This window comes from Microcebus murinus, chromosome 9 (genome assembly GCF_040939455.1).
Source record: "Microcebus murinus isolate Inina chromosome 9, M.murinus_Inina_mat1.0, whole genome shotgun sequence".
In the NCBI taxonomy this organism is placed as follows: Eukaryota; Metazoa; Chordata; class Mammalia; order Primates; family Cheirogaleidae; genus Microcebus; species Microcebus murinus.
In genome coordinates, this window is record NC_134112.1 from 4235482 (window position 1) to 4259436 (window position 23955).

At 48.6% G+C, this 23955-nt stretch overlaps 1 non-coding gene across 1 annotated transcript; it reads left to right on the forward strand.

Annotated features, from left to right (window-relative positions):
• The first annotated feature begins 20478 nt into the window (after nt 1–20478).
• Nucleotides 20479–20619, forward strand: LOC142873106 (U4 spliceosomal RNA). Its single transcript, XR_012921158.1, has one exon. It is a non-coding gene; the product is annotated as a U4 spliceosomal RNA (small nuclear RNA).
• Nucleotides 20620–23955: the final 3336 nt, after the last annotated feature.

Genomic DNA, 23955 nt, shown 5'->3' on the forward strand with positions numbered 1-23955 from the left:
AATGGTGCCTTCTCTCAGGCTCCTGAATCCTTGGATGTCCAGACACCGTTCCGCCCTGAAAGTAGATGCAGTATTGGCTTCTGACAATATAACTCAACATTAAAAAGCAAACAAACAAAAAAATCCCTTCTCTAAAAGAGAATTTTAATGTCCAGGTAGGATTTTCCCATTTCTGCTTTGCAGTTATATTTTTTATGAAACTTATTTCCCTAGCACAGGGACATAAACTGTGGAGGCAGAAAGATACTTCTTGAGTAAAATGGCACAAGTTAACGTGAATCAAAATCACCTTGAATGTTTGTGCTCTTTTATCATAGTACGTTCAGGAAACATTTTTCTTCATGGAATATATTTAAGCTTGTCAGCAGATGGATTCTAGTAATACTAGATATTATTGGGTTTTCCAAGTAGACAATAACTTCAGCAGTGCCAAAATTTATATCCTTTGGCTCAATTCAATCTGATCTTCAAAGAGTCCTTGTATAAAAGAACGGTGGCCCATAAAATCAGATCTTCCTCCAGAAACGTCAGCTAGAGAAGGCGGCGAGCTCACAGCCAGTAAAGCCTGCTGCAGCACTTCTGGGCTCCCGTGGAAGGAGCTGCTTAGCCCTGAGTCCTGGGTCTTCCCCTCCTGCTCCATAATCTCTTAGACACGTTCAGAAAGCATCCTCTGTAAATAGACACGTGGTTCTGGTTTCCTTCATCCTCCCCATCCCTTACAGAATCCCAATCCCTTAATACAAAACCATGAGATGTCTCTCTTTTATAATGTGTGTCTTTTCTAGTCTTTAAGGAGGTATAAAGCCTCCCTTAGCATATCATATGCTTTCTGGTACTTATTTGTACTTATTCAAAGTTTTCTGCATACTTTTCATTCTAAAATCCAAGCTGTTACAAAATTAATATTACACATGACCTAAACGATACATTCTCTTTTGCTAGGCTTGCCAGGTTACAGAAAGGCTACAAGGCCCCACACGAGGCCCGGCGTCCACAGACCGTGACGTGCTTACACAGTGGGAGCAGCTCCATGAGCCTGACTCGGGCTCACCCCCAAAGCCAGGGCAGACCAGGGGGCCCTGGAACAGCCACTTAACCCAAGTCTCAATGGACTAGCCTTTTGAATCCATGAAATGATGTATATGAAATATGTAATAGTTTTTTTTCACATATCATACAAATATTAAATATATATTTTACAAATCATACAAATATAAAGTTATATAAAGTATATATATCTAAGGAATAGTTAGGTGTGTGTAGTTCTCAATATTAAACCAAATATACCATTCCATAACATCATAGATATTAATATTCCGTGACTTAGGGGGAATGACCACAAATAAATTGTAATCTATAAAACACTCAGAACAAATGTTACATTTAGTCATGTTTCTAAATTTGACTTTAAAACATTATTGATGTGAAATGCCTCACTAACTTTGAAAATCATTGGTAGTCACAAAACAGTGTACAAAAGCTTACAATTTTATAAGTTCTAGTTTCCTGTGAAAGGAACAGCTTACAAACATAACGTGCATTCTCTGACCTAAATTCCAAATCAAGTCATGTAATTAAGATATAAACTTACTTTTCTATACAATGTTTTTCAAGTCTAGAGATTGATGGCAATGGTCAATGTTTTGAAATTAATAGCTTGGAGGATAAAGACATCTGTCAAGTTCCACCAATAGCTTTCTGAAGTGAAATGCTTTACCCGGGGACAATGACTAATAAATGTCAGATTCACTGTCTGTGCCTTTCCTCACCTGGACCCGGTGGCTGCCTCTGGGGTATGTGACATTTAAAACCATCTCTCCTTCCTTCTTAAAAAAATCCAATGAAAGAGATACAAGTCCAGTGAGAAATTTTATATTTAACAATTATTTTTTCTGTAACGTGTCTGCTTGCAACAAATTAATAAATCAAATAAATTCACTGGTTTTACCAAGTCTGTAAAACTATACATATAGGCAAAATTTCCAATCTGGCAGCATAAAACATCTGTAAGTGTGACACTCAAGAAACCAAATGCCTGATCTTTGAGGGAGCCGTAGCCTGTCCTGAATCCAACATGCCCCTCCCACCCAGGCAGCCCTTCACAGGGCCTCGGGCACCTTCTGGGAAAGGCCACAACTTCCCTTTAGACCTGAAGACTGGTGGTGACAGAAAACGATGATGTAATGCTACAGATAATACTTTGTATCAGAAAAGGCTGGTTTGGTGATCCAATGTGAAGTGCCTGACTCTCTTATCACATGCTTCCTTGTTTTTGCTCCAGACACTGCAGCCACACGGGGGTTTTGGAATTCCTTGAGTCCACGTGCCATCACAGGGCCGTTGCACATGTAGTGCCTGCTGCCCTGGTGTTTGCTCTTCCTCGTGCTAATTGCTAGTTCCCACTCACGCAGCTTGGCATCATCTTTCTGTCAGGTTGGGCACCGCTTCCTAACATTCCCACAGGACACTGCACTTCCCATTGATCCTACCTGCCAGACCAGTAATTACTGCTTAGCTGTCTGTCTTACCCACCAACAGGCCCAGCTCTGCCTACAGCCAACGTGCAGGAAAAAAGACCAAACTCCTAGGCCTGAGTCCAGTCCTGGCACATGGTGGGCAACTTACCATGTTGAGAGAAGGAAAGAATGAATGAACAAATGATTCAAGTTTCACAATCTCTGGCTATGACTTTGAAACTAGTGCTCAGCTTCTTGTCCTTCTCAGGGGTCCTTCCACTCTTCAGAGGTAATATTCCCGAGGCCCAACGGGAACTTGGATTAGGTATATCTCTCTGAAAACATCTTATGAGCCACACTGAGTCCCAAATACAACAGAGGTATGGAAGGAAACCATGTTTGAGGCAAGAGGATGCAAGTGGCATTGACAAGCTGGTTCTGAGCAGTGTTTGAGGTGCCCAGAAGAGCATCAATGAAGGCAATGTCCTTGACCATTCAGGTGCCCAGAAGAACCTTTATTTTCCTTTATCTTATTTTCCTTTATTAACCTTTATTTTCATTTTCCTGTCACATGTAGAAAATAGACCTTTTTGACTGCCCAACAGGTATGATCCTCACACTGATACACTGATACTTCAATTTTAATCCAAAACATTTTGAAATACATGGAGGAGTTTAGGAAGACACTGGTGTCAGGTGGAGACGCAGGGACAATGTGGGACATCCACGTCGACTCTTAAGGTCAGCAGTGGTGGCTCCGCAGTTGCCTGAATTTGGGAGTCTCTTCACTCCTCAGCCCCCAGCATTCTCATGCTGCAAATGAGATGTGTGTGTTGTCTTAGGACTGGGGGAGATGAATCCTAAAAAAATCACTAAGATTCTTTCCTAATCTAATATTGAACAATTTGTTACCCTTTCAATAAATGGAATCAATCTGAGTCATGGTAAGTCACCGTAAGTGTGAACCAATACCCCTTTACTGCTCTGTTGCTTTATTCTGTGCACCAGATAAGAAATTTGATAGCCCAAAATATATCAAGGAAAACAATAATTAAGGACCCTTCAAAAATCTCCCCAGTTGTACAAACACCTTGACTTAGAGTATTTTTTACAATAATTCCCTTTGGAATGTGTGCAGCCATGTGATCTCTGTTGAGCCCTCCAGGCAACTGTCTTTGATTTGGGGTATGCTTTCCTAAGAGAGATTTGAAACCACTTTGATCAAAGCCTAAAAATGCTGCTGCTTCCAGTGACAGTATTAAAACCAAACAATTAATACTGCATATTACCATATTGTATATGGTCCACGTATTACAATTTATATTTGAAAATGAAAATATTTGAAGACTTTCTTAACATGATAAAGAAGAGGCAAGCAATAAAAAGCACTATATAAAAGCCAGCTTCATTTCATAAAGAAGATATTTTCTTGCAATGATTTTCTGACAGAATTAACTAATGCCTGAACCAGAGCATTAAGAAATAATGTAATTCTCACCATGATTCTTTCTGACTAGGATAAGACTCTCCATGTGACTTTTCCTATGGGAAGATAATTCAGCAGCTGAAAGATGTAGGCAGCTATATTTTTCACTTTATAATAATTAAAATTTTTTTGTATTTCTTCACAAAGAATCAATGGGCTTTTTTATTAAATTTAATCTTACAAAGCAAAGAGGAAAAAGTTATTTTCTTACTAGCCTTACAATAGGCTTCTAGATTTCCTTGAGTGTTCTCAGCCCCCTGGTGAACTTGGGAAGAATGACAAATGGCTTGACACCAATCTCGCCCTTACCGGGCCTACATACTCTGGCAAAGGCAGAAGCCACACACAGGACTCAAGAGTGTGTCTCCAATAGCATCCCAGAGCGGGGTAATCCATCAAAGTTATTCCAAAGTAGGAAAAACTGACAGTTCAACCTCACATCAAAGTCCTTGAGGGAAACCTGATTGCGTGATAATAAATACTACTTGCTTTTTATTGTATGTGTGTAATTGATGTGCTGTGCTCTCTTCGTAATAGCCATAAAGCTATTTTAAATATGAGGATGTTGAGGCTCTGAGCGGTTAGAACTCTCCAGTTGTATGGTAATTTTTAAAAGTTAAATCCCGGTCTCTCTGCCCCGCTGTGTCTCTCCAGTGTGTGATGTCGCCTCCCCTAGATGGAGCCCAAAGCGCAGGAACCGGCGGAGAGAGGAGAGAGGACCACGCACTGGTGCATCAGGAAAATGCAAACCAGTAAGAAACGTGTAAGAAAGGCCTGGGCCAGTTGCTGCAAAGGGGCCTGAGAGGCCTCCTCCGGGTCATTCTTATCCGCGAGTCCCAGTCCGGGACCTTAGGCCGAGCTTGGACCCCAGGCTCAGTGGCCAGAAACACACAACTTGTGTGTTTTAAAAGCCAAGCAGCGACCTGCCGTTGCTGTCGTCGTCTACTGAACAGGTACCTGGGGCTGTGAACCTCACAGGAGTTGGGTTAGGGAGAAGGAGTAAGAACTAGCAGTTCTAAACACTAATCAGTTATTGAAACTGGTTTTACAATCGCTGAGCCCTTCATCTTTCTGTGCGGGGAAGGCTCTTCTTCCCTGAAGTCTGGAGCAATTACCAGCCCAACGGTCGTGGTTCTGTTCTGGGAGTACAGAAGTTTCACATATAAAAGTCCATTTACCAAATTCTTTTATCAGAACCCCTACTAGCTGCTCTCCTTAGACATTAAAAGAAAGAAGACTGAAACATGGAATGCTTTGAGGTCAGAAGAGCCAGCAACGCACAGCTAGCTAAGATAGATTATTCCTGGCTCAGGTCCCTTGAAACAAGAACTCTTCTGCACTATATCTGTTTAAACTAAAGAAAATACTTCCTTTTTTCTCCTTTTCCTTACAATAAAAAAAAATAAATATTCATTAGAGAAGAATGATGAAACATAGAGAGCCCAGAAGAATGACAGCAATCAGATGACAGATACCCACATGCGTACCTCTCTGACACGCTGCGACAGTGTGCTTCCCGGTTTCGGGTGTGTGCCTTCATCTCTGAAAGGTACGCATATGTGCCCAAGAGAGCCGTCAGGGGAAGGAGCGCTCCGCTCTGACGGTAGCTGGTGAGAAGGCTCCAGGGGCGCACAGCCATGGAGAGCCTTCTGATGCAAGCACAGCTGAGCAGTGCTGGCCAGTATTTTTAAATTGTGTATTGCCCACAGCACTTCTATTATCACCCTGCCTTCAGCAAAACCCCTTCTGCACGGTGCCTTCTTTATTGGTATTTTGGCTGGAAAGAAAGGGGAAAAGGCATCATGATAAACTCCTTGGTTGAAGTCAAATGGAGAGGATTGGACACTCTCAGGAGCAGAGTTGCAGAGCGAGTTGCAGATGGAAAGTTCAGTCAAGAAATCAAAGAGCCTGGGAAAACGGAAAGGGAAAGCCCTCAAGGATCCTTAGTGGCTTGGGGAAGGAACCTGGCCTTTTTACAAAAGAAGTACCTGAAGATAAAGTTCTAAAAGCATGTGTGGGAGGACGGCCCTGCGATGGTGCGGGATTTGGGAGCACACACGTTTCTGAGACATCTGACCTGGTCCCACGCGGTCCAGTGGCGAGTGTGGCATCCCACTGCAGAACACAGCCCAGCAGTCCAGCGACCCAAAGCAGCCTAGGCTGTGTTAGGTGTTCCTGCAGTCTTTGAGAGTTGTGGCCCCCAACCCGCCCCTGTCTGCAGTCTGTTAGGTGCAGACCCCAGAACTCCCTCCTCCAACCCCCCAACCCCGTCCATGGAAAAATTGTCTTCCATGAAACCAGTCCTTGGTGCCAAAATGTTGGGGACTGCTGTTTTAAAGCAATGCCCAACAGGGTGTAAATCTGGGCTGTAACCCTGGTAGAGTTCATCACCTTCTCTGAACTTCCCTTCCTCCTCTGTGACATGGAGATAGCCACACCTCACCTGGTGGCTGAGCAAGCGTGTGAACTGGGAGTGAGCACAGTGCCTGACGAGTGTGGATCCCCACGTTCCCATTGGTAGCACAGGTGCTGGGCTTTTCTAATGCCCGTCTGGCTCCTAGCAGTGTTCTTATAATTGCCGTTTCTCACATTGGAGTTTCCTGGTGTGAACTTTCTAGATTTATTTCTCACCTCCTTTGGATCAGCTGCTCAATACCTTGCAAGAGGGTGATGTCATAATTTAGTATGTTTGTCAGCAACAATTTGCCAGGGAAAGAAAGCTTTAGCAGAACCTCAGGGGCTGTGGACCCCCCACGTGGACCACTAGTCTGTTCACCTTCAAATCCCACACTTTGGAGATATCTAGACAAGCTGGAGCAAGTTCAAAGGAAATAACAGTCAGAGGAAACTCCCAGTTTTGCTGCACATGAAATAGTTGCAGAGATTGTGCTGAGGAGCGAGGAGGTGAGAAGATTCAGGAGACTAAATAATCATTGTCTGTAAGGGCCAGAGCTTGGGATTGCTTTTACAGTGTTTTAATATTCAGTTCTTTTCCACAGGGGTACTGACAGTGTTCTAGAAGAGTGCATGACACCTACACTCCGGGGGTTCTAAGTACCAGAGCAATTTGGAATCAAGGACTGATGGCCAGTGAAACACCTTAACAGTGCCCAGAAACCCGGGGTCGACAACCTGGTCGTCCATGGCATAAAGGAAGCCGAGCTGTCCGCACCGTTATCCTCCGGTTTCACAACAGAAACGTAGTGCTGCGGTGGCTCACACCCAGAACCCCAGTGCTTTGGGAGGATCACTTGAGGCCTACACTTCAAGATCAGCTTGGGCAACATAGTGAGAGACTGCCTCTACAAAAATAAAAATAATTAACCCAGCATGGTGGTGCATGCCTGTATTCCCAGCTGCCCAGGAGGCTGAGGCAGGAGGATCACTTGAGCCCAGGAGTTCAAGGGTGCAGTGAGCTGTGATCACACCACTGCACTCCAGCCTGGGCAACAGAATAAGATTCCTATTGATTTTAATTACATCCTAATTCTGTGAATCATTTTTATTCAGTCTCCAAATAAGCAAAGACTGAGACTGAGGCAAAAAAATAAATAAATAAATAAAACAAAAAAACAAACAAAAACCTCTTACACAGAAGAAAGAGGAATTTTAGCTTGATTTATATTATCTTCTTGAGGACTAAAACTAGAACCACTGAGTACAAGCCATAGGAGGAAATGTTCATGTTTTATGTAAAAAAGATCCAAAACTGGAAAGCTAGGCCAAGTCATCCGAGCAGGCAGCAAGCCCGTCCCGGACCCGCCAGCGGAGGCGAGGGACCCTGAGCGGGCATGTGGCAGGCAGCACGTAGGGCCCTCACAGGCCCGGTTAGATAACCCTGAGGTTTCCTTTGACAGCTGAGAAGTTATATGATTCTAAAAACTGTGCTGTAAAAATAGGGGACTCACCGAGGGACAGCTCAAAGCAGGTGGCAAGGGAGGACCTTAGGGACACAGGCCACTGCTACAGGGGTCTTTGCCCTGTCTCGATCCTACGGCCTCCCGCAAGCCACACTGCTGCAGTGAATAGGATCGTTTGCAGCCACACCCACTTCGTCTACACTCACTGACTCTGGGGACCATGTGTCAGAAAGTCACAATTGATACCCACAGTGCAGGACAAAGACTAACTCCCCGGCTAACTCGCTCAGGAACTTGGGGCCAGAGGAGCCAGCACGTCCCTCCCTCTGAGAGCATCGCCGTGGGCTGGCCTTCCCCGTGCTCATCTCCAGCCCCAGCGCGCAGCGGCTGTAGGAAGGAAGAGCCGCGTCCGGGAGCCACGGAACAGGCGGGGTTCCTCAGTCGCCAGCCAGCGGGAGAAGGAGGTGACTCGCCTCCTCTCAGGGACGCAGCCTGGTCTGCAAGTCCCGCCCTGCCTCAGGGCCCGCTCGCGCGGCATGGCTCTCCTGCCCACGTCCTCAGCGCATCCCGAGCTGCCCACCACACCATCTGGGGGGGGGGGCGAGGTTTGCTTTCGCACCTGACTGAATGCCGCCTTGTTGTTTGCCATCATCAGCATTTCAGGAGATGTTAGGCTCATCCCTGCCTCCCGCACGGAGGGAGGTGCTCACTCTCAGGTCCTGCGGTGCCCGTCAGCAGGGCGCTCCGTGGAGCACCAGCTCTCCTGGGAACCTCAGAGAGCCTGGCACGCAGCGCGGGCTGCAGTCTGCCCACCCCCCAGTGTCTCCCCTCTCCTCCCCACGAGTGTGTCAACAACCTCCAATGGCGGGGGCAGAGAAGCTACCAGAAGGAGCCAAGACGGCTGCACTGCAGCTTCGCCTCTGCCCGTGCCGAGGCGGTGTGCGGACAAGGCGCCCCCCACCCCGCCCGCCCTGCTCAAGCACACAGCTTCCGGGAGACAAAGCTGTCGGTCACCTCATGCAGTTTTTAAATAACTCTACTTGCTTATGAAACGTGGCACACGTCCAGCTCTTTGTCCTTGTTCTCAACAGCAGCATGAATATATCGTTCCATTAGTCCAAAGCTTAGAGCCGATTTCACTATCATCCGTTTAGGGCTTAATGGTGTTTACTGAGGCTTTCGCAGAGTTCTTTGTGACACGCGGCAGAGCCAGCCTAGCAACTGTAGCTAACAGGCTGGGAGCCGGCCTGTGCCAATGCAAAACCAGTGGCTTGCAGCATCTCAAGGCATTTGGCTGCTACGCTCTGAAAAATCAAAAGGCTCTAACAAAATAAAATAAAATACACTGCTAGGGACCAAGACGGACAAAGGAATAACAAGCAACATATTGGGAAGCATTACGGTTTTCAGCAGCCTTGGATGAGAAGGAGGAGGGAGAGGAACGAAGGTGATGTGGCTCATTCGTCAGACCCCAGTGGAGCCGGTGTCAGGACGGCGTCGGCAATTCGTGCTCGCCACCCACGGGCACTCAGTGAGGTGCAGAGACGTCCGAGCCAGGCCAGAGGATGCAACGGACGTGCCCCACTGCCCGCCCCTGCGGCCATGGGGACTGCCACCTGCACAGGGCCGAGGCTAAGCCCGCAGCGTGCAGTGCTGCCAGCCGCATTCTGGTCTCGCCTACCCCAACCCCTGCCCCTCGGCTGCCCAGCATTCTTGAGCTAACTCCCCAGTTCTCCTCACCAAACCCCATTTGCCAGCTAGATTTCCAGAATATTCACTGTCACGATAGTGCAAATTTAAATTTCTTCTCTTTTCCAATAGTTGTGTTGGAAGCTGAGGACAGAATGGAAGGACACCTCAATGGCAATTTCAGACACAAACAAGCCTGTGCTTGGGGACAAGAACTGGGCTGTAATTCTGTGTATGAAAATGTTAAATGCCTCTGTTCCAATGAGTCATCCGCCCGCCCTGAATCCACACTAATTAAATAGGAGTCTTCTAGATCATACGTTATTAGCTGTTTTTCAGGTTTTTCAGGTGTTAGATTTTTGTTGCTCTTTGCCTCGTTGCTATCCTGCCCGATTCTGAAGAGACAACTGCGTCTTGGCAGTTGAGGTGAGCCTAGGGTCCACACTGTGTCCACCATGATGACGAGTGCGCTTGGTTTGAAATCCTCGTGGGATGAAAGGGCAGGCAGGAGCCGGGGGCAGTGCGGACAGATGGTTGTGGCCTTTGCTTCCTCCGCCGGCCTCAGGCTCCCGGAGGCGCCCCTGGCGCACCGCGTGAAGAGCAACGCCCTGCTGGGGAGGCACGTGGCCCCGAGCGCTCGCTCTCTGGGTGCTGGACCAGTTTGAGCTCCGCAGGAACGCGGTCGTGGCATGTGCAGAAGACGGTTCTGTTCCTTGGGGTGCCTTTGGATCTCTCCGCCTGTTTCTCTGATTCAGTCTCTCTGTGTCAGCTTTCTCACCATTAAAATTGCAGTAACAACAGGCCTGCAGCTCGCGTTGCTGCCTCAGCTCCGCGATTGGCCCGCGCCCTGGGAGACGTGGGTGTGAGTGCTGGCACACCGGAGCCCCACGCAGGTGCTGTCACAACCCAGACCGTCCGCACACCCGCCCGCCCTCGTCTCCCACCCGTTAGTGACCTTACTCACCTCACAGCTCTTCCTGCTCTGGTTTCAGGCTCCATTCGCCTCCTGCCTCCAGAGGAATTTCTGTTACAGGCGGACGGGACTCTCATCCTGTCCCCAGGGGGCGGGAAAGCCCTGCAGGTTTGGGGAAGAGGATCTGATCCAGCGCTGGGCCCCAGGCTGGAGGGCCCGCAGGAAGCCAGGACTCTGGTGGCACACTGCCACCTACCATGGGACCCCTAGGACCAGGGTCCTGTGGGGACAAGCTGGGTGTCCTGCTGCTTCCATCTGCCTGCCCCTGTGGGACAGAGTCCCGGGAGAATGAGCAAGGGGTTCCATAGCGGGTCTGGCCCAGCAGGGGCTGACACTCTGAGGTCCCTGAGGTCTGACATCTGATCAGCAGGTAGCCACTGCATGCAAATGTCCACAGCAGGGCACAGCTCTTACAAAATCTTGAGCAGTTTCAGCCCCAGGCAGGTGCACTGGTCCTGAAAGGCAACTGGAAAGGTTGCTGGAAGGAGGAAGGGAAGCTGAGGGCAGGGACTTAGGCCCTGGAGCCAAGGTGACCAGGAGCCTCGCAGTTGTGCAGGTCAGGGGCTGGGCTGGCCGCCGTGTGGGAGCTGGAGCTTCGGGCTCAGCAGCTCTTGGGGATTGTGGCTCCCTGCAGGAAGTGGGGCGGCACTCCTGCTTTGGGTTGAATTGGGACTCCCCAAAATTCATATGTTGAAATCCTAAGCTCCAGAATATGACCATTGAAAATGGGGTCATTGCAAAAGTAATTAGATAAGATGTGGTCGTACTGAACTAGGGCGCATCCTAGTGCAATGTGATTGGGGTGCTGCATGAAAGGGGAGCTTTGGAGAGAGAACCAGGCACAGATGGAGCGACGCTGCCCCACCAGGGAAGAGCACCAGGGAGGGCACCCACTGCGCAGGCTGACCTCCCGCTTCCAGTCCTGCGAACCGGAAGACGAGGCACTCAGTTGTTTATTTAAGACACCCAGTTTGGGACGCTGTTAAGGTAGCCTGAGCAGACTAATCCAATTTCCAAGACTGGGTCGATGACTGGAGCCAGGTTCTGGGACGGTGGGTGAGGCTGGCATGGACACGGCGGTGGGACGCTGGGAAAACGTTACCATGCTGTGGGACACAGCACCCCAGACACGAGTCGTGAAACAGCAGTGCTGGGTTTGCTGCACCGAATCTGCGTCGGGGGCAGGACTGGGTGGCGACAGCGTCTCTGCTCCCCTGGGGTCACGGGCAGGGCTGAAGCCTGCAGAGGAGCCGTCTGAAGGCGCCTCACTCACGCCCACCCCTCGGTAGGGAGGGGCAGGCTTCTGGAAAGGCATCTGGGACCAGAAATACCATTTTTTGAAAACACCATTTGCCACAGACTAGCCTCTGGGTGTGATAGAGTTTCACTTAGTGAACTAATTCATTAACATATTTTTAAATGGTGAGTGGATATTGGAAGTATTCAGTGCAAAGGTTTTAGAAAAAGGCTTTAGAAAAATTTGCTCTCTTAAACACAGAATAAATGAAAATAATTAACTTTATTTAGCAAAGAACAAAAGATACTGCCACAGTCCTGTTCTGGCCCTTTTTCCATGAACAATCAGCTCTCATTGTCCATGCGTGCATTTGTCATTGTGCCTTATTCATGCTAAACCTCACTTCCAACTTCTTTTTCTGTGCTATGTCATTTTTAAACAATTCCCCCCTTGGTCAAATACTGCAATAGAATAAATGCAATGGGCTGTCAGAATGATTTGGTCAATCCAGATACATTTACTTCCAAATTATACCAGGAATCAAGACACCTGTGCAGTCTTGAGTATACCAAGCTTAATGTTTGGATGGCAGCATGTCAGCAGTATTCAAATTCAGTGAACCCATTTTGCTTATTATTACCCTAAATTATATCCTCTGGTTCAACAAGAGATTAAAGAAAGTTTGCATTTCCCAGCGTGTAGTCCCAGGCATGTGGCAGTGACCTGACACCAGTCCCACCACTTCCCCTGCTTCCTCCTGCCAGACTCTCCCAGGAAGAATCAGCCGGTGAGCAAAACCTGAAGGCAAGCAGAACATGTCTGTACTGTTTCCATAGATTTTTCATGGCACGAAATTTAAAACATACATACGGATATATAGAGGAATAGAAATCTCCCTTCCTTCCCTGAGCCCCAACCCAGTGGCAGCAGTGTTATTAGTGATAAATGCAGGAAGATGTGCGTGTGTAAACGTATACATCTTTTTACGTAAATGAGAATGTTTTACTCACTGACCTGCTCCAGTTCGTCATTTTGACAAGCCCTAGACGCCCCCATCCGTGTTTACTTCAATGGCTCCTGGACACCCCTGTGTGGACCCCCCTGGCGATGCTGCCGGCCCCAGTGGACGCTCTGGTCGTTCCCCTTCCTCTGCTTTGTTGGGCGTCACCAATCTGAGTGGCGGCACTTTCCCAATCGGTGGGGCCTGGCTGCGACTGGGAGCACTGCCCCGACGACGGTGCTCCCTGCCTGTCGCCGTCGTGGCGCTGCAGGGCAGGAGGGCTGGCCTGCTCACTGCTGCCCAGGGCCGCGCCGGCTCCCAGAATCCGACAGCGCCTCGGAGCTGCCATGCTCCAGACGGAATACCGCTTACTCTCGAATTCTCTAAGCGGCTGAGGAACTGTCCACCTTGGCACTGGTCTGTATTGGACGCTAGGCACACAAGGCTCAGCGCATCAGGGTCCTATTGTCCATCTCTGCAGACACTTGGCACAGGCACCAGTGCCAGGGGCAGGGCCTTCCTGCCATCCTCTTCCCTCTGGCTCTCTGCGGGAGTGTCTGGACTCACAGAATTGCAGGTGCCGTGGGGTGGTGCCTCCGTTTCCTCTCCTAGCAAGGCTGGGATGGAAGAAGAACGATCTCACCTTCCCGGCATGGCGCTGTCTGTGAGCACGAGCTACAGTCCGTGGCTCCCACAGTGTCTGTGGGGCAGGGGCAGGGTCGAGCGGGAAGGTAGTGACTGCGCAGTGTGTGCTCTGTGACGCCAGGAACCTGCCTACCTGCTCCGAGTCGGAATGACAAGAGGGGAGAATTGAGGAAAAGAAGCCCACCTGAGAGACCCCGGTGTCACATCCTTCTTAAACAGGCATTGCCAAATCAGTCACACCTGGCCGTAGCATTGACAGTCAGCTCGGAGTAACTCAAGGTGACAGGATTTCTTCCTTTGCTTGTCTGGGTCCGTGGAGCAGATCTTGGATTCAGACTCTAAGGTTACATTTATGGCTGCCGAGTTCTAAGTGGTTTTGCTAAGCAGAGCTCTGTGAGCCATATCAAGCCTTTGGTTTGTTGAGCACAGAATTTAAAAGTGTACATTTAAATCTTTGCCTGTCTTGCCTGTCCAATTCACATGAAGCCCACAGTCCCAGCAACTACAGCAGGTGCTTCCCACAGGTAGCCACCTGCCTGGCCCCGTGTCAGCCACTAGGATGGGCTCGTCCTCTGCTCCCCACCTTTCCCAGGGCTCAGCAGGACGAGCGTCTCAGCACATCCCTGCACAAGCTGTGCTGTGAGTGTTGGGCCGCAGAAATGTACAGCCCGTGTGGGGGAGAGACGACCGCTCAAAAAGACTCAGAGTCCAGAGACTTGATGCAAGAGCAAGAGGATTTATTTTCCAGCGCAGCGCAGGGGCAAGCAGCACCACCGAGCTAGCGAAGCTGCCGCGCCGACCTTTTTTTTCTTAGGATTTTTATAGGCAGAAACCACACGCAGGTGGCTAGGGATCACAGGGTGGGGGGAAATTCCATGGGCTTTGACCTTGCACAAACATGTACCAGATGGGCTAATATCGGGAACTTCTAATCTTGGTCAATAATTTCCAAGGACTAACGGCAAGCAGTTTTTGGGAAGTTACAGAGTGGCGCCGGCAGGGGAGGGAGTAGGGTTGAGCGAGCGGAGGGGCGCCAGCGGGGGAAGGGAGTAGGGTTGAGCGAGCGGATTTTACAGAAGCAGAACGGCGGGTTAGATTTTTCTCCACATGAGCTCCAGCAGACTTCCGTGCAAGTGGGTGGCTTTGGTAAGCACACAAGGAACGGAAATGCTGATCTCTCTCAAACAGAGACAATAGCACCTACTTCCCAAGGCCCTTGTGAGATTCGAGATAATCGGGTAAAGGGCCTGGTTCCGAGGCTTGTGTGATGGAGGGAACAGTCCGCTTCCCTCATCCCCGCTCCAGCAACGGTCAAAATGCTTCAAATTAAACACTGTGTTCTAGTATCTATCCTACAATCCCACAAAACCTCCCTACCTCCAAGTAAAACTATTACCCAGGCAACTTGATACAAGCCTATGTTCTTTGCATAAAGAAATGCAATTAAAGAAAAACACGAAAGCTAAAAATTCAGCCCTGAGCTGTTCTCTCTTCCAGCTTGGAGGCAAAAAATCTTCTGACACATTATCGCTTAGACCACAGGAAGCAGCAGAGCAGCTGCTGGCATTTCAAAGGGCTGGTAAACGTTTTCCTAAGCTGCCTGGCCATGCAGAACGGCTTTCTCTCTGTGCTAGAAGGCGCTGAAGCTCCTCTGGGTTTTGGGGAGAGCCAGTGCTGCCTATGCAGGCCCTATGAGCTCCTATCCAAGTGCTGCTCCTACTAGAAATTAGCTAACTCCAAATTCCTGGAAATACAGCTAGATAAGGGAACTTCACAATTCTTTATTGTAGGACCCCTCACAGGGAAACTGATTAAGTTTGGACTCACTGTTTGTACCCAATTTCCTCACACTGCCAGGGATCTTTCTTTCTAAATTAGGTCTTCACCTCTTTCGGGAGGACGATCCTGAACCGCCACGACGCAGCATTAGAGCCACAGGGATTGCAGTGGCCATAGAGCGGGATGGGGTGTGAGAAGTGAGACGCCAGGTGCTTGTCACTCGCAGGCACTGGAGTCTGTCGTTGTGAGAGGCGGGGGTGGACCACGTCCCCGCCGCTCCACTGCTCACCACCTGGTTCTTTGTGACTCAGCAGGCCGGCGAATGCTGCAGGCGGGGGACCAGCCCCCAGCCGCCTCCTCCGCCTCAGTCGCTATCACACTCTCTCCATTCCCGTCCTCTCCTCTTCCCACCCAGGTTATATCACCCTCAGCTGCAATGGTTTGCAGTCTTGTAACTCAAATTCTCAAGGAGGCGCCTCACACAAATTGTCTTGTATTTAAGCAATTTTCTGGTAATCTTATTTTAAGCAGCTGCTCCTAAAACAGTGCCATTCAAGAGAGATCTAGCGTGAGTCGCATGTGCATATTCCAGAACCATATTTTAAAAATTAAAATGGAACAGATCAAATTAATCTTAATAATATATTTAACCAAGTATGTCTGAAATGTTATCATTTCAACATGCAATAAATATAAAAATAGAACGATCTTTTTACCACAAAAAACACTAAATCTAAATTCAGTGAGTATTTTACACTGAGGGCAGATCTCAGCTTGGACTGGCCACACTCTTGTGCTCGGGAGCTGCCGGTGTGAGCAGCCGTGCAGCTCGCCCTGTAGAAGGCATCGGGTTTACAGGAAGGAACATGAGCCCAGAGTAGGGCAGGAATGAGGCCTTGGAGAAAGGGCCACGCCGATTTGAGCCCTGTCTCTGCTATTTAGCAGGTTCGGAACCTACTAGATTCATTTATGTCAATACTCTGAGCCCCAAGTTTCTCACCTGTAAGAGAACATATGTGTATGACAACATCTTATGTTGTTAACACACACCTCACAGACTTGTTGTAAAAACAAGAATTAGAGGGGATAATGTATCTGGCTCAGACATTTTTAGTAAAATGTTCCCCTATTTCCCATTCCAAATCCACCGACTGGTCAACGCTGATCTCAGGATTTGAATTCAGCCCACCAGGCTCCGGAAGCTCCGAGCTGTCCTTGGATTCCGAGGCTAAGCACGTCAGAGAACCAGGTTCCAGTGCACCGTGCAGCGCGGCCGGCCGGCAGCCTCCAGCCCCGGCCACGCGCCGTCACGGACAGGGGGACACGCGTGCCAGCTGGCGCTTGCTCTCTCTTGTGTTTACAGTTCGCACGGCTTTGCGTAACGCTGCCCTGGAGGGGAAGGTGTCAGGTTAGACTTACTGCTGCCAAAGACAGTAGTCTTTGGTAAGCGGTAATTATTCTGAGATCAGCACAGAAAATTGCTAATTCCTATGCCTGGTGACAACTGCACCGTTGCACACAGCTTATACACTCTATGCACACATTTGTCTACTAGTTCGTATAATTGCAAGCTTTTTACCCACAATATTCTGAACAAAGTGCTGCTGGACAAACAAAAATTAATAATTTTTTAGATAAATTTTAGTTGCAAGCCTAGTCTCATTCTCATTAACACCGGGGATCCTGGCCCAGCCACCGTCTTCACGGAGTACAATGCCAATGCAGGCTCCTGCCCCTCGCCAAGCCTCAAGTCTGTCTTCTCATGTTATTAGACTTTGCTGCTGGTTTTCCATCCCTTCTCTCACCTTCCAGTAGGTTTGTTCTAATCTGTAGAGCATCTGTAAACAGAGAAATGCTCTCCCAAGAGACACGAGCTTTGACTATTTCCTCTGTTTATGCCCTGTTCATCCAAGGCCATGCTAGTTTAAGTATCTTATGGCCACATGTGCACACACACACACACACACACACACACACACACACTCTCTCTCTCTCCACACATTCACATAGATACCATTTTTGAGTGTGTGATCTTTGAGATCTGGTCCATATGTTACAGCTGAAACCCTTTGACACTGAATTAAAATACTTAATATTTGTGTTTCTCAGTTTCCTTCTTTGCAAACGAAAACAGCAACGCCTGTCCCAAGAGATCGAGAGGAGGTTTCCACAAGATGATGAGAGTAAACTTCTAATACAGTTCCTCCTTTACACCATCCACTCAACTAGCTCTCATTTTTTGGTACAATTTACTAATTTTGACTTAAAATGCACAACTTACAGAGTTCAGGGACTCAGAAAATGAACTCTGAAAGTCTCCCTCACTGAGACGTGTCACATGCTTCTCCGTGCTGCTCATACTCATTATGCACATGCTGAACTAAACAATAAAAATAACATGAAAATGTCAATCAAATAAAACAGAACAGGCCAAGAAGGGACATGTACTGTGAAGTATGCTACCACAGGCAAAATTTAATTCGAAAACACAAGCAGATGGACACAGTAATTGGGAAAGGTGTGGATGTTTGTGGATGGAGACAAACGCTGCGTGGGGCCCAAGGGTGCTCTAACAAACTACAGTGGATCTCCTTGTACCACGTGGCATTATTCTGAAACTCATTACATAATGCTGGCCATATAACTTGCTCCAAAACAGAGTGACCACCCGAGAATCAGGAATATAAGAATAAAGATGAACATTAGTCCCGAAAGAAGTTCCAGGAATTACAGCTCTAATTTGGTAGGCTGGACTTCCAATAATTTTCAGTCACTTAGGGATAGGTGAGAGGAATCAGCTCTCCCCAAATACTTCCCCACCTATTGATTGACACACTCAATCGCTCTGTCAAATTTGTTCCCAGCACCACCCTGCCTGCCCCAGCCCTGATCTGTAACGCTCATGTGACGTACTGGCTGGTTCTGCCGGGGACTCTGGCTGGTGACCCCTGGGGCACGATGCTCATGATGTCCTCCTTTTCTGCATCTTCACAGGCCTGGCGCAGCCCCGCTCTGCCTGTCATGCCCAAGCCCACACGGACCAGCCACAGCGTCCCTTGGGTGGGAGGTGGGCAGAGGAGCCCTGTACTCGACAGGTACCTCACCACGTGGCAGCTGGGCAGGAAGGTTACTCAGAACAAGCCAGAAAATAGGGTGAATTCACAGTGACACAGCTGACCCTGGGAGTGGACGGAGCGAGAGTGAGGGGACGCAGTAGCAGACAGCGAGGGTCTCTGAGCCCGGACCAGGGCAGACCAGTCAGAGGACAAGCTGCGGCTCCCGAGCACGCGACGCAGTGGAGCGCGTGACGCTGGCAGGAAGCCCAGGGACGGGGAATCAGAGGGCTGCTGGCTTGTCTTGGGGTTTGACTTGTTACAAAGCTACTGAACCCCTCGTGCTTAGTCACGAATTGACTGCAAGCATGTGCAGACTGCCGTCGCGCAGATGCGCCCGGAATGCCATCGGGCAGCCCGCGCGTGCTGCGCTCTGCGCCAGCAGGATGTCAGCGCAGGGCCCGGCGCGCAGGGACCCGAGCCCGTGCGAGTGGGGAAGCGTGGACACCCACGCAGGAAGGCAAACGCCACTGCTTTCTTCTGTGCTTTGAGAAAGTGGCACAAAACACGACAGAAAAACGGCATTTTAGTCCGACTTCTGCTTGGACTGGCGACTGTCTCCTCATGACTATCTTCCTCTTATGAGTCAAAGCTGCGCCGCCCACAGTCCGTGAGGGGCCTTCCCGGGACCAACAACAGCGCAGCAGTCTGCAATTTCCCACTGCCTCCTACGCCTGGAAACCCGTGGGAAATCGTGAGACCCTCGACTACCACGGGGGAATGTTGTTCCTTTCCCTTTGAAAGTAGGTTGAATTATAAAAATTGTAATGACTTTCATTCTTTTTTGAGTAAGTGCCACCAAGAGCTGGGCAGCCCTGTTTTAATGACGTAGACCTAGACTAGGAAAATAGAGAGCACAGCACAGGGGGATTTTTCGTCAGTTTTCCGAAGACTGTTAACCGCGTGTTTTCTATGTTTCCTCTAGACTAGACAAGAAAAAGAAACTTGCCTCTCCAGGCCAGGAGACGAGAGAGACAAAGAGGGTGGCCAGGCGCCCACCCCATCCACCCAGAAGGCAGCTGGGCCGCATCTGAGCCGCACCTGTCACCAGCCCTGGGGTCTGCCCTGGGAGGCCCAGCCCCTCAGCGGAAGGGAAGCACCTGGCTGGGCTGGAGACGCCCTCCCTGGGCTCCAGGCTGGGGCTGTCCGTGCAGTACCTGGCTTGTACGTGACATCATCTCAGGGAACAGAGAGGTGGCACGAGCCTTACAATTGAGCTGTCTTGGTTTCCTGAAACTTCTATTTCCCTAAAAATAGATCTTCTTCATGCAGACACAGAAAGAAAAATACTGCATGATCTCACATATGTGCAGAATCTCATTTTAAAAAGTCTAATACATAGAATCAGAGTGGAATGGTGGTTACTAGGGGTGGGGAGGGGGAGAAAATGGAGAGAAGTAGGTCAAAGGGTACAGACTTGCAGTTGGGGAGGACGAATGAGCCAGGACCTATTGCACAGCATGAGGACCATGAGGACGGCAGCTCATAGCATCGTGTTGTATACCAGACATTTGCTAAGAGGGTGGGTTTCTGTGCCCTTACCACATACACACAAAGAAATGTAACCATGCAATGTGATGGATATGTTAATCTGCCTGACTGCAATAATCATTTTGCTGTAGATATGTATATCAAAACATCATGCTGTACACCTCAAAATACACAATTACAATCTGTGCTATCACACACACACATACTCACTGCCCTGTGAAAATTAGCTTTAAATTTGGAGTAAATGCTTTTCTTCAGTAAAGCTGTTTTCTATTAACCTTCAACAAATATGTATGTGTGTGTGTGTGTGTGTGTGTGTGTGTGTCTGTGTGTGTGCAGTCAGCCCTCCACGTCCATGGATTCCAAATTTGTGCATGCTGCTAACCAGGGATCAGAAATATTTGAAAAAACATTACATCTGTCATATGTATTAAAATGTACACACTATTTTTTGTCACTATTCCATGAACAATGTAGGTTACACATAATTACCACATTAGGAATGAGGAATTTGAGTATCCACAGATTTTGACACCCTTTGGGTCCTCGAACCAGCCCCCCAAGGGTCCCAAGGAACGGCTGAGTATGTACCCAGTCCTCCTTCACCCAGCTGTCACCCTCTGGGTCCCTGCCACTGCAGTGCAAGCTGCCATCATCTCTTCCCGGGCTACAGAGATGGCATCACAAGTGTCTCCAGGAGCCTGCCATCCACACAGCAGCAAGGAAGGTCTTTTAAAAATAGAACCAGGAGCTTTGCGCAGTGGCAGTATCGTAGCCAATGAGGTTTATCCGAGGCGCGATTATTGCTAATTGAAAACTTTTCCCAATACCCCGCCATGACGACTTGCAATATAGTCGGCATTGGCAATTTTTGACGGTCCCCACGGGGACTGGATAAAAAAAAAAAAAAAAAAAAAAAAAAAAAAAAAAAAAAAAAAAAAAATAAAAATAGAACCAGGATCACGTCACTCATCTGCTCAAATCTCCTTTGGCTTCCATCTGACTTAGGGTGTTGTCAAAGTCCCTCCTCCGCCTCCGAGCAGAGGTTCCATGGAACCTGCCTTTTCCACGACCCCACGGCTTTGTCCCTGTCTTCCAGCGCTCCCCAGCTTCCTCTGACCCAGCCAGAGCTGCACAAGCCAACATCTGTCCTGCTGGGGCCACACACTGCCTCCCCAGGCGCTCCTCACTCCTTCAGCTCGGGTGCAAACTTTGTCAGAGGGGCCTCCCTGCCCATCTGGGAAGACCACACCCTCCGCTACACCCTCTCTACTCTGTCCCGATTGTTCTCCATCTTCCCACCTCCTGGCACCCGACCTCCTAACAGCCGGCGTTCATTTCAGTGCTCACTGTTTGCTGTCAGCACCGCAGTCGTGCCTGGCACACGGTCAGCACCCAGCACACACTGGAGAAGGTGGCAAAGGAGAGATGGGGAAGGCAGTGGGAGGTCATCCACAAGGGCCTGGCCAGGCTGCCAAGGGTTGGTCCTTCATGTGACTGAATCGCTCAGTTCCACTCAGTTTTGTGGGCTTCTTAGTATACTTCAGTGAATTTCGTTTTTAAGAAAACCAGACTCCGATTAGGTGATCTGCAGCCAACGACCCCTGATGAACACACAGTCCATACGTGCTCTCCTGCTCAAGGCACACTCTCGTGGCATGGCAGTCCCTCTTAGCATGTGCCTTCCTGCCACCTGTGCTTCTCCACCCCTCTACCAGTCACCACCCAGGCCCTGCCACCCACTGCTGCGTCTCCTTGGAAGCTGTGACAGTTCTGGCTGCAGCTCACCCTCGGTACCATGGAGATTTTGATAGCCTTCCTCCCAGTGTTATAACACCTTGAACATCTAGGGAAAGAACACGTAAATAGAGAGCTCCATAAGAATGAACTATCACGCCAGGTATGCAAGGCTTTCCTTTAAGAAAGAAGGAAAGAAAGAAAAAACAAGAGTCACGGAAGACAGGTGAATGGAATCAGGAGGCTGGAATTTTCCACCTTGTATGTAGTTCTATCAATGTTAGCATTACATATATGATACCTAATTGCATACATGTTAGCTAAAAAGCCTCTGTTGCCATGCATCTAAATTTTTACCATTTAAATGAGACCTTGGGTCGACATTTAAAAGGGTTTATATAAAGCTCAGGAGTGTTCTTGCAGAAAACCAACATCTCTTACCGTATTTCCTTTGGGACCTTCCTGGATTAAGGCAGATGAGGACAGAGGAATCTCAGTTTTGGAATCTCATCCTACAAAAATGTTGATGTTATTAGCATTTCATTTATTGAAATAACTAATGGGTCGTCATCAATTTACCTTTCATCACAACTTCTAGGTAGTCTCACTACACCCACAGAGGGCTTGGAGTGAGTGCAGAGACACTGGTGTGCACCGAGAACCTGGATTCCCGCAAAAATGACGCACTGAACCACGTGCTTTGAGCATTATGCCTGCTGTCAGATACTGCCTCGCAGTAAACGTGTCTACAGACGGCCGACGCCGTTTCCCCAGCCCACCAGCCGCGCTGCGTGTCCCGAGCACTGTAAATGCCAACACACGTGGGGAGACTCTCCAGCACTGGAAGAGATTCCGAAGGAAAAGGAAGTTCCAGCACCTGCTCTGCCCCCTCCGCCCCCCGAATCCTACTGGTCTCCTAATTTAAGAAAGAATAAAGCTCTCTGGACTTACTTATCAAGAGTAGATTTGGCTGGAGACCATGCAATATCCTACGATAATAACCCTCTTGACCAAGAGTTGGAAAACGAAGCCGTCCAAACCGATCTCAAGGCCTGAGTGAGCACGTGAGACAGCCTCCACCGGGAACACGTCTCTGCTGTCGCCAGCTGCCCCCACTCCCGGCCAGGGTGATTTCTCCTTGGTGCTGGCCTCCTAGAACTACTGCTTCATAAGTAGGCACAAGGGGAGGGCGAGGAAATAATTGTCTTTGGCCCCAGTGGCTTTTCTTGCTGAGGGTGAACAGAATTGCCAATTTAGAAATCAAATTCTTCAGAATGTGGGGCTTTTACTGCCCAACTTGCATCCCTAGACACTGAGCAGGGCCCATGAGAGAGAGACAATCGTATTCTGCGTGATAAATCTCCTACTCACAGTTAAACATGTTCTACCTTTCCTCAAAGCCAGAAAAAGCCAAAATGTTCTATAATAACAAGATAAACTTGAAAAAATATTCTCTACATAAATTTCCAAAGAAAAACAAAACCATCTTCTATGCCAGGCTTTCAATTCTCAGGAGAACTAGATCTGTTCCTTCCCAGGAGGGAGCCAGGAGGGAGCAGAGCATCAAGGAAACCGATTGTGAAACAAAACAACATTCATTAAAGGTTGTTCGAGTAAAGAAACAATTCTTTCTGAAGCTCGCCCGGCTTCTCCGTTCCCTTTAACATGGGTGCAGTCAGCTCCTGGAACGTAGCTGCCGGCTGGAGTTGGGTTTGGCAGCCAAAGGCAGCTCAGTCAAATTAAACAGATTCATTTAACAATTCAATGAACCGACTGGCACCAGCAGCCAACAAGGGAATTAAGGCGAAGCAAGTCTCTCTGAGCAGGCACCAGCCTCTCCCATGTGGCTGGGGCATCCAACAAGGCCAGCCCTTTCCCAGGAAGGCCTGGCCAGGCGTGTCGACCTATCTCTCCCAAACCTGGCCCTGCATTGTTGGAATGCCCGGATATACCCCGGGCACTCCCCTCAACCCGACCAGCCAAAGGACACACAGCCATAGCTCACAAAAGACAAGAGGCACCTAGAAAACCAAAGCCCTGTTTGTATTCAGGATTAGCACCATGGAATATTGCTTCAACATATGTATAGCAAGTCAATGACCTTCCCTCAAAGAAACAGAACAGTTAGCTTTGTGAAAGAAAGTAGTGAGGGTTTGAAAGAACAAAGAGGTATTTCACTCTTATCTTTGAATGACCTCCCCAGCATTCCAACCAAGATTTTAAACAGGAACATGGCCACTTAGACTGCTTCTTCTCAATGCAACTCTTTCTGTCTGCTGTAGCTCTATGAAAACATGCTTCCTGACTTTGACTTGAAATTGCTCTTGGAGTGTCACTGTTTTCTCAAACAGTGAATCTCTCCTTACTTCCATCATGAATTTTTAAAAATTGCATTTTTAAGAACTTTTCAAGATGTTTAGCATTCACTAATCCAGATCATTCAAAAATACCTCTCTTTGATCACAGGGCACCTCCAGTCTCTTATAGGA